At 36.7% G+C, this 19,141-nt stretch overlaps 1 protein-coding gene across 4 annotated transcripts in view; it reads right to left on the bottom strand.

Annotated features, from left to right (window-relative positions):
* The window catches only part of LOC108043120, a 59,748-nt gene that overhangs the window by 26,223 nt on the left and 14,384 nt on the right, over nt 1-19,141 (bottom strand). The window lies entirely within an intron of this gene.

Below are 19,141 nucleotides of genomic sequence, written 5' to 3'. Positions count from 1 at the left end.
AGAGCTGTCAGTTGGCCGGGCTGGGCAACCTCCAGCGAAGGGCGCCAGTACAAATTTTGCTGTTGCCCGAGGCTATTTTGTGGCCACATACAACAAATCTATACATATTGTACACTGCTAATAATTTAACTTAATCCGAATGCATTCAGAAACACATCATTTACAGCCTATAATGTAAGACATAAATCAAGCAAACAAATGTTTTTAATTACGCAAAATAAAGATTTTTTAAGGTTGGTTCAATAAAATGAACACGAATTTAAATAATAGCCACTTAATTTCAGTTGCAGTATCGTTAGAAAGTATCGATTAAAACGAATTGTTAAATTGGTAAAACTCTTTGCAAAATTTAAATTACCTCAAATAGACACAAAATCAAATTTTATTTTAATGTTTCTTGTGTAGGGCTATAAATATAATGTGTTATTTACACAATCAAAAGAAGTTGAAAGTGCAGCTTGCTGACGAAGGAGAGACAGTTGTTAAGAGCACTCTTTATATGCACATAATGACTTTTGATTGCCATTTGCTTATTTGGAGCATTATTTAAGTTTCATTAACAAATACTAAATTGCTTTCGAAAGTACACCGCTGAGTGAGTGAGTAAGTGAGTGAATGAATATGAGCTCGCAATTCGCAGACAGCTGCGACAACGTTTGATTGACGCCGTGGCCAGTTGGCCAGTCAGTCGAGGAGTTGGCCAAATGCGTTGGGGAAACATTAACAGCCAACACTTTCGCTGGCATTTCTTTTGGCCCGGCATTTCTATAGAGATTTCACGTGCCAGCCAAAGCCAAAAGGCAGAAATATTCATTTCATTAAATTTAATATTTTCATTAGCAGACTTTCAGATTGTCAGACGGATCCGCGACCGGAGATAAGCCTATCCAAAAAGGGGTAAGCAGCCACAATGCTGACATTATTGTGACGGCCGGACGGGGATTTATGTTTTAATTACCAACCTCCTTTTTATCTCCGTTTGCGTGAATGAAAGTGCGGAAAGCTCTCCGACAGCTGCCAAAGGAAAGGATAATGGGGGATCCGACGGATGGGAATGTCTGACTACGAGCACTTTCCCAGATGTCTGTTCGAATTACCCACTAAATACAGTGTTCGTCAAATGCTCGATTTAACTCTAAATTATCCGCTATTAACAGCCGCACATCCATTTTTATTTTGCTTTCAATTTTGCTATACAATCACAATAATATAATAATTCTTGAAATAGAGTTAGCTCCTTATCGTAAATCAAGATTTTTAAACGATTAAGAGGAAGTATTTCCATCTTCAAATTTAATTTTAAACTATAATTGCCCAATTCTGTTGTTTATTCTATACATCGCGCCCAATTCCCTTTCAAAATCAATCACGTGTTTCGAATGGGTTAATGACCATTCAGATCAAAAACCTCTCGAAAATTGGTGCGTTCACCTTGCCTCCGATTTCCGTTTGAAGATATCTGAAACCCCCGAAAAATACACAACCCAACAAACGAAAAACAAATAAGTTCGTATTAACTTTGATCTTTGTTACACAATCGACTGCTGACGCAAGTATCGAAAATCGAACACCGAAAATCAAAGAGGTAAAAGCACGCTTGCATGACCAAGGAAATCGATGTTCGATCCGACTTAGGCTTATACGAGTATGGCCCGGCTTAGTTCCGGCATAATTTAGCACCAATTTCTATTTGCTTTTCACTTGGCTAATGGGACGGCGTTTATGCGCCAATACCTGGCACCCAAACACAATTGACCAGCCAGACCAGAAAAAAGGTCATGGTAAAATTGGTAAAATTGAAACTGAAATTGCACAGCACTTAGAGCGCGAAAGTCGGCATTGTTCCCCGCCATAAGTAGTTTCTGCCAGATACAATCGCAGAGGGGCAAGCGCATTAAAACTCAAATTGCATCGCCATGGCAATTGTACAAATGGCGCAGCAGCAGACTAGGACACAAAACGAGAAATCTATTTTTCTGGCGCCTCCCCAAAGCAAAAGTTATAATTGCCCTAAGAAGGGGGGCTTTTGGATTTCGTTGAAGGACGATGGGGAAATGGAAAAGTTTTCGGGGCCCAACCTTAACCAATTTAGGGCGCGTGCGCTTTTGTCCGCCCTCACTGCTCATTTCCAGCACTTCTAATTGGCTTGACATGCCCCCTAGAGGTTTTGTCTGCTAACTGCACTTTGTTGTTTGCATTCGGTCAGAGTCAAATATATTTGCATAGCCACATTCAAATACCCAGATGACTTACGGCCCCACATATCGCATATCGTTCGATGCAAACCCACACAGAAACCCGGCCAACAGCCAACTAGATTTGTGCCGGTTCAATGTCTGCGTCCATTTTCATTGGCGAATATTTCACCAGACTGTCAACAGGCCGAGTCATAAAAAAGCTAAGTACACTTTCCACTGAGCCAGTTGGGAGAAAATATTTTAAATTCAATAATAAACAAAGGCCAAAATTCTTCTCCCACAAAAAAAAAGGTTAAGCTTTTTGATAATCAATTACATACATATCTAATACTATCAGTCCCACAATGTTACTTATAACTTAATTCCCAACGCCACAATTAATCTTTCAAATTCTATCACATAAATAAATGCACTTTCTCTGATATTTACCAATCGACAAAAAGTAATCTACCTTAACACTTCTGATTTAGCTTTTATAAATAGATCGCTTATCTATAGTCGTTATAAATTTGCAGGTAAGCATACATTATATTTTAGTTCAGTGATAGCAAGAAAACATTTTAGCTATAACTTGGCTGAATGGTCGGCACTATTTCAGCTCAGTCTGGCTCAATCAATACGACTTACGGGCTTAGCCGTGTAACAAAACTCCAGAGCCGAGTAGATGAAGCCAATTGTCCTCAAAAGCACAAAGAGTGAGAAAAACTGCGACACTTTTTGGCACTCATATAAACATATTTAAACTTGACACTCTTTTGGCCATTGTCTATTCGTCTGACACTGCCCCCGCAAAAGTCGCTTGACAGTTGTCAGTTGTTTTTGGGTCTGGCTGGGTAAATTTGTTTTCAGAGCAGACCCGAAAATAATAATAATAACAGCGACTATACCAAGACAAACAACAAAACTATGTTTATGTTTTTGCTTTTCTATGTACTTGGCTCAAGGTTCATGGCTCTATTAAATTGCTTTGGCTAAATAGAGGGGTTTGGGGGCCAGTGTTGGGTTCATTAAGTCGTTGGAGCTCCCACTGCGACCCTTTTTGGCATTGAAAGCATAGCCAATTTGTAAATAGGGGGGAAACTCATTTCCAGTTTCTTTTGCTTTTCCATTGATCGATTCCGCCTTTTGTTTTTGGCACGGAAATTAAGCCAATTTAAGAGCAACACCAGCCAGAGTCAGCAGATTGAAAATCTTCTCCGGTTTTTGTCTAGTTTTGTTTTGTTTTATTTGCCCAAAAACTGGTTGCGCTTCTTTTTAAGTATTTTTCGTAGAAGCACTTCTGAGTAGTCTTTGGTTTTATGGCTAAGTCATAAGCCAAGATCGCTGGGGGCATTTATTCTAGCTGCTAATTTGAAAAGTGTACGAGCATCTAAGCAGCTTTGGTAGCCATAAATCACACTCCGCTTAGCCAGACCGAGAATAACTGGCCCAAGAATTTGCATTTAGAAAGTCATGGTAAAGATTTAGCCGAGAATTCAAGTTGCGTTCACTAATTAAAGAGACGGCACACTGTTACTCAATAAGCAGTACATTTTAGAAACTTAAGTAACCGTTTAATGGAAGCACTCGCCAAACATTTTTTGAAAGTACGCAACTACTTTCAGAATAATCGTTAAAATTGTATAAATTGTTCTTTTGTTTTTTAAATTAATTAAATTTATGGTGTTCAATGAAAGCACTCTCCTGACATTTTTTTTAAAGTTTCTTCCTTTTTAACAAATGCATTTACTTTATGCTGTAGAACCAAGCTAATTTATATATAGTTTGTATAATCTTAAAATTTAAAAACCTCTTAAAATTCGTTAACCATCAATAAAAGAATGAGAATCTTTCAATGTATATATGAACCCATAATTAAAAAAACAATTGTCTATGCCACTTTTCTTTAGATATGGTTACCACCTACATATTTACAACTAACCAAAAGCGAGTGCCTATTTATTTTTTTATGTTTAACAAAATGCCTTTTTCATTTTGCATTTTCTTGACCATTGTATTATTATTCGAGTCGTTGAGACACTGTGCATTTGGGAGTTCCTATGCGGCGCTAACAAATTGGTTTTTTATTTTGTTTACTGGCCGCTGGGCGAATGGCTACTAGCGCCCAAGGGTGAGCATAATTAGACGTTTGGCCACTTGGCCATTTGGCCACTTCATCTGCGATCTCCGAGGACTGCGGACTGTAGACTGAGGACGCCGACGGAATGCCTTTCAGGTGCACTCGAGCCACGCACTTGCCGCATGAATTGCACTTATTCCGGCTATTCGAGTTGAGTTAGCCGCCGATTGTGTTCATAAGCACGGCTAATGAGGCAGCAACAGCGCCGGAATTCCCAGCATTTTCATTAGCTTTTATGTAACACAGGCACATTCAGCGCTTACCTTCGTTTACTGTAATGTAATGTAATAGCTGGAGAACGTCAGCCGAAGACCTTGCTAGTTTCAGTTTTAGTGGATGATGCCGTCGACGACCAAGCCCAAATCCAAACCCAAATCCGAGTAAGCCCAAGCCTATTAGAGAGGCGCTGTGGCATTTGCATGGCCGTGGCCAAACGCGACTTTAATCGCCGCAATTGAACAGCGAGCCGCGGCTTTACGTGCTTACTCAGATCTGCTGACAACAGCAAATAATTTCGAGGAAACAAAAAAATAAGGCTACCGATGGAGAACAACGGCTTTGGTTTAACAATTCAATTAGATGGATTCACTTAGTGCGCCTGGCATCAAATTGAAAAAGATACTAGGCAACTGATTAGTTAGTAACAGCCTATCCCCTCCATCAAAAGGGCAAAGATTTACAGATTATCTTTAGCAAAGAGTCAATTTATACAAAAAGCTACTTGTCTAATGTTTATATATTTTCCTTCTTAATTTAGTTTGTTAACTTTTTGCATTATCCATCTGCAACCCATTACCAAATACCTTCCAAAAAATTAAGTACTTTGCAAAAACCAACAGTTTAAGTACAAAGCAGTTAACAATTTCAGAAAAACTACAAAGTTAATGCTCACCTTTTTAGCATCACATAAAACTTGCAGATTAAGGCAAAAAAAAAAAGACAGCCAACAAAAAATTGAAGATAGAGAAGAACATCATATTTTTGGTCACGACTTTGTTGCCCAAGACAAGACCATTTGTTGATTTATGGAGTTTTGTCACAATAGGCCAAAAGATGTATTTAGTAGGCAAAAGTGCATTCTGACAATTCCCTTTGAATTAATTTCTGGCAGATCATTAGTTTTTAAAATAGAAAAAACCAATTCAAACTACTAATTAGTCGACTGCATGATAGTTTGCCGTAACCAGTTTCTTCGCCTCATTGATAAATGAAAAAAAAAACAAACAACAAAGTTGGCTTACAAAAACAGTTAACAGATAGCCCCAAACATGGCCATGTGATGCACTGTCACTGGAAAAGCGCCATAAAAGACTTGTTTGCATGCTGGCCAGCCCCTAGACTCTGTTTTGCTATTTACCTGGCGCGGAGAGCAGAAACTTGGCGAAAATACAAAAAAAAAAACTATTCGAAAGGCTATTAGAGACAGAGACGGCGATTCAGTGGTTAGCTTTAAATGAGGACGTCGACTAATATCCATGCCGATCGATAAATGCGGCCGCCAATAACTGGAAATACACATCAAGTATACGACGCGCTGACAGCGGCGGCCGGAGCAGCGACACATTTGCGGTTCACTGGGTATTTGGGGTGTGCATGTCGGACTTGTTGGGCCCGTTAATAGCTGGGCGCAGTAGTCTCTATCTGCGCTCAACAATGTTTTCCGATGGGCCAGTTAGGGGTTTGCCTTTCGTTTGGGGTCTGCGGTTTGGCTGTAAGTTTTCTAGTTTTCTATTCTACATTTCACATGTCCCTGACTTTTAGCTTTTCCCCCAGTGGAAATATCCTTTTGATGACTCAGTCTTACGTGTGCTCAGCAAACACACTTCAGGGATGTTTTTCATTGTTAAAGATCAATATAAAATTTAATATATGGAAAGCTTAAGCTTGTCCCATTTATTATTAATGGATTAAATGTTTTTTCTGAAATTTTTAAATACATACATAAAATTTGATGAAAGCAAATTAAAAAGTTTATTTATTTAAGAACAATTAAATTTGGTAAGTTGTAAAAATTAGAAAAATCAAATTAGTTTGCATTAAATAAATTTTCATAACCATATCTTCAAAATAAAAAAAAAACTGTTTTATCGACTTGAATGTTTGATCAGAATATATCCATTATCTTAACAAACTACCCTCGTAATTACTATATAGTAAGCCCGGAAAGTTCGTTGACTTATCGAAAGGCCATGGCTGTGCATAATTCATAATGAAATTGTATAGTACGTGGAGGCTTTCTTTGTGGAGGTCATAAATTTTCCGCTTTAACTGAGCTCCCATGCCAAGGGGACACCTTAAGCGGCGCCATATGGGCAAAGTGAAACACCAAAAACAAAAACTACAGACAAAAACAGCAAAAAAGTGTACAGAAAAGGCCGAAATTGAAATACGAGCGCAAGAACATCGAAGAATCTGAGAAGCGGACAAGAAGATGTTGTGAGTAGAAGCCCAAGTAGTCAGCGAGCACAGACAAGTGACTGCAAAAAACTTGTCAAACTGGTAAAAATGCCCAAGCCAAAGAGCTACCAAAAAAAAAAAAAACAGCATATACAATAATAAAAAGAAAAACCTTAAAAAAATACAACAGCAGCAGAGGATGCTGGCCACATTTAACGACGATGACCTTGGCGACGGCAACAACTTCGCTGGCAACTTGTTGCAACGCTGCGACAGCTGGCCATCGTAAGACACCTGAGACATAGAGAATCCGCACCCGCTGCCTTCTCAGCATCGCAACATGGATACAGGTGCGGCCAAAAAAAATAGCCCTGAGAACGAGATTTTGCACTTTTTATTTGCATTGAGATTTAATGTTTTGTCACTGTAATCAAAATACCTGCGAAATGCAAATTTTTATACAAAACTTAGATTATGAAAATATTCACCTGCAATTTTCGTATAAAAATTTGTTTTTTACAAAAGTTTTGATTGAAATGAGTAAAGGCTTAAAACTTTGATCTAAAATAGTTCCCATTTAAATTAATAAGGGAGTTCAGAACAAATTTTAAATACTTTTTACTTATGAATAAAAATAAAATAGTTCGACTTCAAAAAATAATGAATAACTATTTTTAACCATTTAGTACCATATTTTTTGTTAGGTATAAGATAAAGACCACTTTTTTCTTAAGCGAATATAGTTTATTTTTTATCCCTGTTCTTAAGTTCTCTGGATTTAACCATAACTGTACATATACCCCCTTAAAGGAGGTATCTTTTTTTTCTCATGAATTTTACGGTGAATTTAGGTCGTTGCAACAGCAGCGGACTTGTTTACATCGACTTTTCCCCAAAACGGCAGACTTTGCCAATAGCTTGGCTGGCTGGCTGACTAAATATAGCCATAGACAAGCGTTGGCCATGTTTCTGCTTGGATTTCCTGGCCAAACATCAGGCTTCATCAGGCATCAAGCATCGCTATCATCAGCCTCGTCGCCGTGTGCAGCATTTATTTGATCAATTTTCAAAAAATACACTTTCATCCGTTTCCGTTTTGTGGGGAAGTGCCATTCAGCAGCCAGCAGGCGGAATTATTTTGCGGATTTATCCTATTTGGGGCATGACACAAATTTGGCAAGCATTCGCATAAATGTGGTTTGACTGAAGCTCAGTTGTCTGGCGCTGCCTTGTTTTCTTGCCAGCAATTTAACAATTAAAAACACGCGCTCTTTTCGGCTTCCACCGGAGCGACCGTCATTAACTCGTTAATCCACGCGAAAATAATTTATTATAATTGCACATATACATTTTTGTTCGTTTCTGCGATTCGCATGAAACATAAAACGACAGCCAAGCTCCTTGGTCAGGCCCCGCTTGGTTGTCCAATAAAATGTGTAAGTCTTCTGAATACCCTGGCCCACAAAAGGGTATAATAAACTAAGGAATCCCGAAGCATTAAAGTTATGTAAATGCATAGTTTTTTTGATTGTTAATTTTTGTTTTTTTTTTATATTTATAAGCTTATATTACTTTCCTTCAAGCTAAAAGTCGTAGTTTCTGTAGTCACAGTATATAAAGTTAAATGTAAAATCACGTAGTTTTGATTGCCTTTTATAAACATCCAATTTCAGTTTCCTATTACGTGTTAACAAATCTGCACAATTTTGATCACCTAACCATATCAAAAATCTATTAAAGCAATGAGTAATAAAACAAGTCTTGCTGTAAACAAGTTTTGATTTTTAATTACAGACAAAGCAAAGTTTATATTACTGATTAAGATAGGGTATTTCAAAAATGGACATTCTAAATGTTATTTCTTACCACTATGACAAACACAAGGCCTTTTTATTCTGGTCAGTATGACACAAGACTATAAATTGTTGTTAACTCACGTTGCATTGTGAACTCACCTGCAAAAAAAGAAAAACAAATATGATTAGGTATACAGTTGATTAAAGATAAATAATTATATTCATGATAAAATTCTTTTGAAATACAAATTTGTTTATAAATAAACGTTTATACTCATCGTTTGATTAGATTGAAAACAATAAAATTCTCTTTTTGTATATCTTTAGTGTTAATCGAAGATAAATAACGTTCTTAATTTTTTTCGCTTTCAAAGTCTTTTATAAATACCATTAATATTAATCGTGTGTTAACTATAAAATCAACTTACGGATAAAAATCCATTTAATCTTAATAATTTTTTTTATCAATAAAGCCAAAAGCTTTAATAGGAAACCGATTTACTTAAAACGTATTGTTCGAAAACATAAACAAATCTTGCGGACAAGAAGTAATCTTGTTTTTTTTTATAATTTCCTCAATGGGTTCCCCTGAACCCTTATAGAAAAAAACATATACATTCATGACGTATTGTTTTGCCTACCCGAAAACTGACAAATTTCGTAATATCTAGACATTAATAATGCCAAATTGTTAACAACAGTGGGCGGCAGATTTATCAACATCAAATGCTGTGGAAAACAAAACATATTTTTGGCAAAAGGCCAAGGAAGATAGAGAGATTTTAAGGGAAGCACACTCCCAAGTCCGTGCACATTTCAATTTGGCAGCCGGTTTGCATATAAGTTATAACATAGACGGATCATTAGGCAGCTGGCCAGGCAGAGCAGCCGAGCACACACTCTGGATTTGTTATAACGCCGGGCTAACCAAGTGTGTATACATGCATGTGTATATATGCATGTGCGGCGGTATGTGTTTGGAGAAAGTCGGAAGCTCAAGGCACAAAACAGCTGAAAAGCTGAAGAAGCGGCAACTGAAGACCCGATGATGATGTTGCTGAATCCCAATCTGAATCTGTTGGCAAACAAAGCGCAAACAGCAGCCAAAGTTAATCTTGGCCAATAAGTGGAGCACACACATGTGGCTACTGGCCGGGCTATTGCAGTTTTTTTTGCATAATCAAAAGCTCCGTTGAACCGAAACTCATTTATAAAATGTGCATGACCATTATTTTTAATTGAAAAAAAAGAAAGCAATACGAAAATAGCTCAACAAAATCGAAAACAATGCAAAAACATTAGTTAACTTTTGCGGTTTTAATTAAAAAGTCCTGATCATTTATCATGTGTCATGTCTATATTACCACTTGACTTGGGCGGGGCGAATGGGTGGGGTCAAATCTTTCCCGGATCGGCAGCTCCCACGCCCAGTTAAATGACGCTTTAATTGCAATAAAAACCAACAGAAATGCTGCTTACGGGAAACAACTTTCTGAAGAATAATGGGAAAATAATGCCTCTAATTATCATTAGTAAGTAATTTTAAAGACGTCGGGAAGAACTAACTATGACGCTCCAGAATCTCGTAAAGAGAAAACCTGCCGCCGAAAAAGAAAAAAAATGCTAAAACAAAGATAGAAGAGGTGGGGAAGGCACTTCCTACTCCCACAAACGGTTGTCATTAGTCAGAACTGAGGCGGCAGCCGCAAAAACAGATATGTAGCCGTAGTGGCACCAACGGCATCGGGAAAATAGAAAGCCGTCGCGGCGAGAAAGCCAAAAAGAACTTAACACAATTTACACTCACGAACGCTTTTCCTACTTAAGCGTAAGAGCTGGAAAATTATCTGCGGGTTCGAGTGAGTATCTGTGTGTGAGGAGATGACAACCGCAAGTGGGTGTGTGTTTGTTGCAGCTCCAATTGCGAATTATCACACAAATACACAAATGGTGCCGACCGCGAAACTCGAAACGAGCTCACGTACGCACTTCCCAGCTGGAAAAAAATATTATTAAATACTACTTATTGCCTGCGACAATTTCGATGTAATTCCGTCTGGATTGAGTCGATTCTCAAAAGCACACGAAAGCTGGATCGAATAACACGGATGTATAAATATTATGTCATTTGCATTGGGTGCATGAGTTATAAATTATGAAAAAAAATTAATGTTGGGCTTAGGGTTTTATTGAGATTAAATAAATTTAAAAACTCTATTGTACCAATTAGTAACAATACGATTTATTGATTTATATTTTAGTTTTAAAATAAACAATAAAGGAAACAAATCACAAAACGCAATAAAATACAGTCTATTGTATTGGTTTCATAATATTTTATAATATTTCATAATATTTTATATTATTTAACAGTATAAGTCGATAATGTTTTAGCGATTTCACTGCAACAGTTTCTTTTATTTGAATACCCATATTTAATATTTTTAAAATAATATTTAGTTATATCTTTGTAGTATTCTAATAGTAGTATACCTATACCAATCTTGCACATTGACATTTTCTTATAACAGTAAAGAAGCCGGATCCCCAGTATGTTCCTATAGGTTAAACCCCTAGTCAAAGAAATGTCTGGAGAAATCTCGGTTATGAACCGCTAATGCGCTCAATTAACCTGCACAGCTCCAATTGCAGTTGCATTAACTATCAATTTTCTCTTTCATTGTTCTGCTCTGGGCCAGTCTTATAATTACAATCATTCTTGATGGTCGGTCGGTCACACATGCGTAGAGATGCGTTGCGCTTGAGTATCTAAAAGATACACACACTGGTTGGCAATTAAGAGTGTGAATTTTAAGCCATAAAACTGTTGCAACAGTTGGCCCGTTGCTCGCTGTCATTGTTGTAGTTGCTTGTATCCGATTTTTTCGGGTGAAAGTTGTGTTCTATGAGATCTAAAGATGTTGTTTTTGTTATTTGTTACAGATTTTTCTTTGGCTCACAGTCTCTGCCTTATTTTTTTTTTTTTGTATGTCAGTTGGGTCTGAACAATTTCTTAGACATAATTAGCTCACTAGCATATCTTATCTTGGCGAATAGTTCACATGAGCTGGCTCAAATCAAATGAATCTACGGGCCCGTAGAAAGTTCCCAATGTATCTGCAAGATAGCAGCAGCAGGAGGAGCGAGTCTTGTCTGAGCAAACATCTTAATTTCACAATAATTGCGCAAATGAAATTGAAAAGCCCCAGAGAATGCTTGATGGTTAATGGTTACCAATTCACGAGACTGGCCCTGCGATTGCCTGCCTGCACAGAGAGAAAATTACACAATACTTCTCTTCAAATATTATATAAATATATCGAACACTTAAACCTAAAAAAACAGAAGAAATTTGGACAATACAATTCACAAAGTTGTGAGTGAATAAAAAAAAAGGAACTTTGTGATAAATCACATAATAAAAATGTCTGATTACTTTCAATGACATTCGTTTTATATTAGATACAATATATATAATCCAAATTAAATATCTCCTTTAGTTTACAATTTGTGTCCAAACCATCCAATCCTATTGGGATTTATAATGGTGGTAAAGAACTTAAGACTTGTATGTGGTCAAATAATATTTAAGAAAACAATTTTCGGACTTCTTTTTTTTCAGTGCTCACAACCTGAGTGACTGACTGACTCAGTGAGCGATCCGAAAGTGCAAACATTCAACACTGGTGGCACCAGCTGGACGACGATTGCCTCGCGGACAGGCGCAACCATCAGCGGATGGCGGAGTCGCGTTTGTTTCTATTTTTTTCTGTATTTTGGGGCGTGCGGCGGTGGCTGGGGCACTATTTGCATGGCCTGGCACACAATGGACAGAGTGGGAGAGCAGGTGAAAAGTGTCCGACAAAGAAAACAAACCTCGGATCTGTTGAATGGCGGCTGGTACCCGTACCCGCACTCGTGCAATTTCATAATGGCGTCGTCAAGCCAAGATCGCTGACGACATTACAGTTAGCCGAGATGCATCTTGGCCCGATTGCAGGCCCAAGTGCCTTATTTTCGGTGTCTGGTTTTCTTTTTTTTTTTTTGGTTTGTCTGTTTGGGCTGCCTGTCTGTTTGTCATGCCCTTTCCGAAAAGGTTGTTGCTGCCTTTTAGCAGCCATCGCGTAGATCATACATTGGGCAATTTAAAAGCAATTTGAAAACCTTTGAACTCGCATTTGGTTGTGTCAAATTAAATTTTTGTTAAATTGAAGTCCCACAAAACATTGAACTTAATTTTGTCGAAATTGAATTGAAAGTTGGGCAATTTTAAAGTAATTTGAAAACTTTGAACCCAAGGCTTAATTTGTTTACATTTTTTATTTAAAAGCCCACAATAAATTTAAAGTTTGTAATTATTTCATTAATTGTTGCACGTTTCATTTTTTTTTTTTCAACAAAAATTAAACAAATTATAATCTTGACATAATTTAATTTAAAAACTTATATGAATAAAAATAAATCATTTTTAAATTTCTAACATTTCTATTTAAAATCAACTGTCCATTGACAAACACATTAAATATATTTACCTAATTAGGATAATTTTTAAAAGTTATTGAAAAGAATTAAGATTCTAAGTAAGAGTATTAAACTTTTTAAGATATTAAAACATTTTCTTTGACTAGTAATCATCTATCAACGTTTTTTCCATTTCTGTTGTCTGACCAAAATATGATCAATTGTTGCTATCCGCTGATGTTGCTGTTGCTATTTGTGTAGTTGTTGCTGCTGCCACAATGGAGCCACAATTTGCAGTTGTTGTTGTGGGCCGATCTTTTCGAACAATAAGCGAATATTGTTCGCAAATGCGAACTAATAATAATGTTCAGCAGCCAAAATTGAGCCATGTTACCGCATCGACAGAAGTCGGCAGTTGTTGCTGTTGCTGGTGTTGCTGCTGCCTGTTGCAAATTGCAACAATAATTGAGCGCTTGGCTTGCTTTTGCTTTTTGTCTTGTTTTGTAATTGCAATGCAAAAAGGAAACACAAACGGACAACTTCAATGCATTTGTAATTACATTTGATTGCGACAATTATTTAAAAATACAAAACCTCAAACCGAAATTGGTCAGCAATAAAAAAAAGTGCGATTTGAAATGTAGCAGCTCCTTAAATGTGTAAAAAGTGTATTATTAAAATCACATCATTCTCAATCAGTGAGGTGTGAAAATGAAGTTTTGCTAACAATCAGAACCAAAAAAGCCAGACTTAATTAAGTTCTGTTTTTGCTCTGGAAATGAGGTCATCATCATATCCGTAACGGCTGTCAATTTGCGTTTGCTTCTGTCCGATGATGAGGTATACCCAGGTCTCAGTGTCATAAAGTTTTTGCCATTCGGTGGCATTGGCCCAAAAGGCCCCGCTGGCAACACGCCACAAAACACCAGTGAGGTATTATTAATTAAAAGGGAAATGCCTGCTCTGGCCAGTCGTTAAAAAACGAGTAATAAAGGTGTTTCCTTTTTAACGAGAATCGAATAGACATTGCAAGTCACTATTAAGATAATTAAAGCAAAAATAAAAAAATGCTTTAGGATCTCATGTTTTCCTAATGGAAATAATGTTTTCCTCATGGGATCTACTGCAGATTCTGTTATTTTTAGGACTTCATTTTATTTCTATTTAGTTTTATTTCAATTACAAAAAAATTAATAACTTCTCGATAGTGTTATTGTCGGAAATTCTTTCAAAAAGTGGAAACTTTAAGACTTTATTCAACAAACCAAATTTAGTGTAAGTAATAAATAACCAAATACACTTATTCATATCAATTGACACGGAACCAATGGCGATTCATATTCATAACAAGTGACGCAGACAACTCTATATGACGGTCTATTTTTGTGGCGGACTGTATGTATTTCAGTCTAGTCGAAATGCCTACGCGTACGTTCATAAATGTGCCAAAATAAAAAAATTTTAAAAGCCATTCAAGAAAAACCTATTCAAATGTTTATGTGACTTTAATTACGTGACAGCGCACTTGGAATGAAACAACATTGAAATGCTATTAAATATGTATGCAGTTATGGTCGCAGCACTGACACAAGTGTAAACGATTGACACAGATACTCGCACCCTGAGATACACAGATACGTCCACCGATTGTCGGATAGTCGGAGAAATAGAGAGGGCGCTCTAAACATCCAAACATGGACACACTAGCGAACCATAACCAAAAACCAAGTTTCGGCGAAGGTGACGCAATTTACAAATAGTTGCGAGCGAAAAATTTGTATTTGCACACAAAATTCTACAAATACAAATAACAGTCGCCCGGTGGCCGTAGCGGCAGTAGCTAACAGTATCTTTCGGATACATATTTGCCAAGTAAAGAGGAAAGAGCCTACACCGAGAAAAAATTGCATTCAGTATTATTCCGTATAAAAATAATACTAAGATAAGCTGAGCTAAAGCCAAGGGTGGCCTTGTTGCATGGAAAACAATAACACATTTCGTTATACATATAAACTAGATGAATTTTTGTAACATATACAAATCCAGATAAATTTAAAATTTAAATAATATTTATAATATATTTATAATATAGCTTTTGCCATATAAAATTTTAATATAATATTGTTTACATGTAACATTGTTAAATGTTATTATTCAGAGATGATTAAAACTATTCAATTGATATTGGGATATTCAACCATATTTAAGCTCTTAAATAAATTTATTTTTATAATTTAATACTTCATTCTTTCTTATCCTTAATTCTTTCGGTTTCCTAAAATTAAATGAGAAGGTATCTCCATGTGCACCCCTGTACAAGTAATCTTGGACCGCCGTTTATGTGTCCGTCATCGGGTTGATTCGCATCGAATCGCATGTGGCAAGGTGTAATTTACCCTTCAATCAATGCGCAGCAAATCAGTTGGCAATGTGCTGCGCGCAGGCGCACCTCGATGGATCCCCCCCAGCTCGTGCCGCGCCCCTTCTCTTTTCGTATCAGTTGGCAGCACATTTGGGTTAACAATTGGTTAACTGTATACCGGCCATATCGGGGCTTGTGGCTATATTTATATATACACGTTTGAGTGTGCCGAATGACTAACTGGGCGCAAGGTGGTTTTTATACTCTGTTTAAAAAGCATTAAAAACTTGTGTGGAAGTCGGCAATGCAAGAGGAAAGCCAACTACCAAAGATACTATTTGGTATTTATGTATGTATACAACATAAGTGACTAATCGAATTTCTATGAGGTAGTTTGTGCCATATTTAGAAGCTGGACAATAAATAGTATAATAAATGTTATGGTGGTTTTAATTCAAAGAGGAGGATACTGTACAATCCTAAATTAAATAAACATAAGTCAGATTCAAGTTTTGAATACTAATTCTACTAAATCCTAATATTTTAAAAAATAAATGGTATAGCTAATTAATTAATTAAGTAGCTTTTCAATTTCTGAAATGCTTCCTAGCAATAGCCTCAAAATAAGTTACTTTTAATTAATAACTTAATTTGAAGATGTTGCCAAATTAAAGTGGATGATTAATTGATTTACTTCTTGGGTAATTTTTGAAAATAAATTTATTTTTTTATTTTTTCAAAATCATTATAAACATTTCCTCATTTACCCAGCTTTAGACTTCATTTTTACGGTAACTGTTTGGCTTGTTTTAACGCAAAGAGTTAACTGAAAAACAGTAAAGGAGAAAAAAATCAGACAATGAGATGTTGATCATGTTGTAGTTGGCAGGTTAACAAGCAACCCGGGCAGCCTTAGGTGTGTATTTATGTTGAAAATATCTACGGCGAATTGGTGCTTCCTTAATTTACCATGTTAATTGCTCAAATTAACACGCAGATAAATCGAGAGACAAGTCAACAAACCCGGCCGCCGAGTCAACAACTTGGTTGCGCTTCAAGGCAGCCTAGGAAAACATTTCCTTTTGGCCAACAGTGGTGACGGCCAAACAATGCGTCCAGTTTGGACAAACATTTGCAGCAAACCATTTTCATTCCCATTCCAACTTCCCACGTAGCGCGGCAGGTAGCCGCAAAAACTTGTAGAACGTGCTGGTTAAAATGGTAAAAATAGCAATGCCAGTTGCAGCAACAAATTTTCAAGTTTAAATCTAAATGTGGCAGTAAATCGTGCCTGGCCGGCAACGGAGATGAAGATACTACCAAAGTCCAAGCTCCAAGAAAGCCGGGCTCAAAGAAATTAGAAGCGTGCTGAGGGAAGACTGTCTGGGGATGGTAATCATCGTTGTAATCAGTTTTTTGAATGGGGTCACTTTGGTCGAATAATGAACCGAATTTCCACAAAATGTTTGTCACACTTTTGACATTTGCACGACTTGCTTGTCTGAAGAAAAGAGTTCCCAAAATAAACGAAACGGGAATGAGAATGAAGACAGCGACTGCCATTCACTGGGCACGCAAGCTCAGCAAGCAAACGCTAAATAAAATGCAGTTCGTCTTGCTTTGCTGTGCAATGCGGCGTATGCGCAATGTCTGTTGACAAGCAAGCTTGATTTTAATTTACGTGGCTGCGGTGAAATCGAGTCATTATTTTGGAAATGTTAAAGACCTAAAATAATATAGTTATTAAAGCAGAAATCACTTGCCCTTGTACATTTTCAAATATCAACTCTTATTACAGTTTAGTTTTTAGTTTAAAAAAATAAAATATTGCAAGTCATACCGAATAAAAATTACAAAAAAATGTGTAATGTAAAATGTTTTGTAATCGATATTTTTTTAAATTAAAAATTAATTTGTAAATTGAATAGTTTTATTTATTTATTTTAGTTTATTTATACATATGTATTTATAACATCCTTTTTAAGTAAAATTAATGACAAAATTGTAAAATATAAAAGTCCTTGAAGAATAACCGCAAATAGCTTTTGTTTAGCAATTCCTAATAAGTTTTTATTGATTTTGCTCTCGATTAAACTGAAATCGAAACATTTATTCAATGAAATTATTTGCAAGCAAAATAAAATATTGACTTTTAAACTTTAGAGTTTGGAAAGTGGGGCGCGACTTTTGACGCACTTGGCAAAGTTCACAAGTGCTCGCAAGAGTTAAGTGTCGTCAAAACGACAAAGAGTAAAAACAAAGCGAGGGAACTATCTACGAGACGAAGAACGAACAGACCGGCATTTGGCTGGTTGTTAAATTTAAAACTTTAATGTCATGCACGAAAGAAAATGTGTGGAAATGCATTTGCCTGGCCACCACATGGCAACAAATACTATATAACACGAAATCATCATGAGCTCGTTGAAAAAAGAGGGAAAAAATAAAACGGCAGCGCGAAGCGCGAAAATATCTCAAAACAAACAGATGCAGATGCGGCGAAAAGCGGGAGGAAAAGCCGTGGAAAGTGCACGTAAACAGAGATAGGCAAAAGCAGCTGAATAGAGAAGAAAAGAAACAATATTTCCGCATTCCTCGCCGCAAGCAGCCGGGCAAACATATTTGACAAAAATTCGCTGCACCGATGAGATACAACTTTCGGGGGCTAACTCGCTCATCTAACCCAAATTCATTTTTATTTTATTTTTGAAAATTGCCAAATCAGCATCAGAGCGTTAAAAAGAAGTTTGTTTCCAGCGAATCTGCAACTCGTTTCGATTGGAAAGTGTTGCCAATTTGCTCAACGACAGCGACGGAACGCTGGCGATGGTGACTTTAATTGTGCGCTTTATTAGCGCAATTTATGCCCCGACTTGGCTCAATGCTCCCATCGGACCAGCGGCTCGTGCTCTGCACCTCGACTCCATTTAGTTTGGCTCCACTCCACTCCACTCTACTCGACTCTCGATTATTATTTCTCAGTCATTGCAATTTCATCTTATTTACGGCAATTACGCTCTAAATTCAATTGTTACGAAATTATGATGATTTATACAGTGCGACTGCCGGCATCTACGTGTGTCTGAGCGATATCCGTGAAACTTTTCAATCCACCCATGGATCAGCGCCATAGAAAGTAGAACAGGGCACGAGAGTGAGAAAAGTCAGGCGAACAATGGCAAGGCAATGACAAAAACACACGAGCACAAAGCAAGCCGAAAATGAAAACTTAAAACGAACAACAATCAACCAAAAGCTAAACGACAAAGTAAACGATAAGGTATTACTTATTCTGTGATGGAATAAATTATTACAGAATAATTGATACCTTGATTCGTTACCTTGATTCGTCAGTATTAGTAACAATATAGAAGGAACATCATTTTAAAGCAAAGATTTAGAAGAATTATACAACGTAATCAAAGTCATTTATATGTTTTAAATGGTTATTTTTATAAATATATATATATTTATTAATACAAATGGCTACTTATAAATGAAAGTCTAAATAATACAATAAAGAAACACACCAAGCAGAAGAGTTAAATCATGCATCATCAATCGGTACGCAGCAGTCGTATAAATTTATTTTCTACGAAAAATCACATGACAATTGCAACCGAGTTATTATAATATTATTATACGACTTAATTTGCAAATGAATAAAAAATAAATTGAAGTATATATAAGCATATAATATCGGCATTGTGCCATTTCCCAGGGACGGGTGTAAGGGGCAAACACATACATATGTGTGTGAATTGGTGAATGTGCGAAATATCACAAGTCAGAAATACAAAGACTACGA

This window comes from Drosophila rhopaloa, unplaced genomic scaffold (genome assembly GCF_018152115.1).
Source record: "Drosophila rhopaloa isolate 14029-0021.01 unplaced genomic scaffold, ASM1815211v1 contig_178, whole genome shotgun sequence".
NCBI classification, from domain to species: Eukaryota; Metazoa; Arthropoda; class Insecta; order Diptera; family Drosophilidae; genus Drosophila; species Drosophila rhopaloa.
This window is presented reverse-complemented; position numbering and strand designations above follow the sequence as displayed.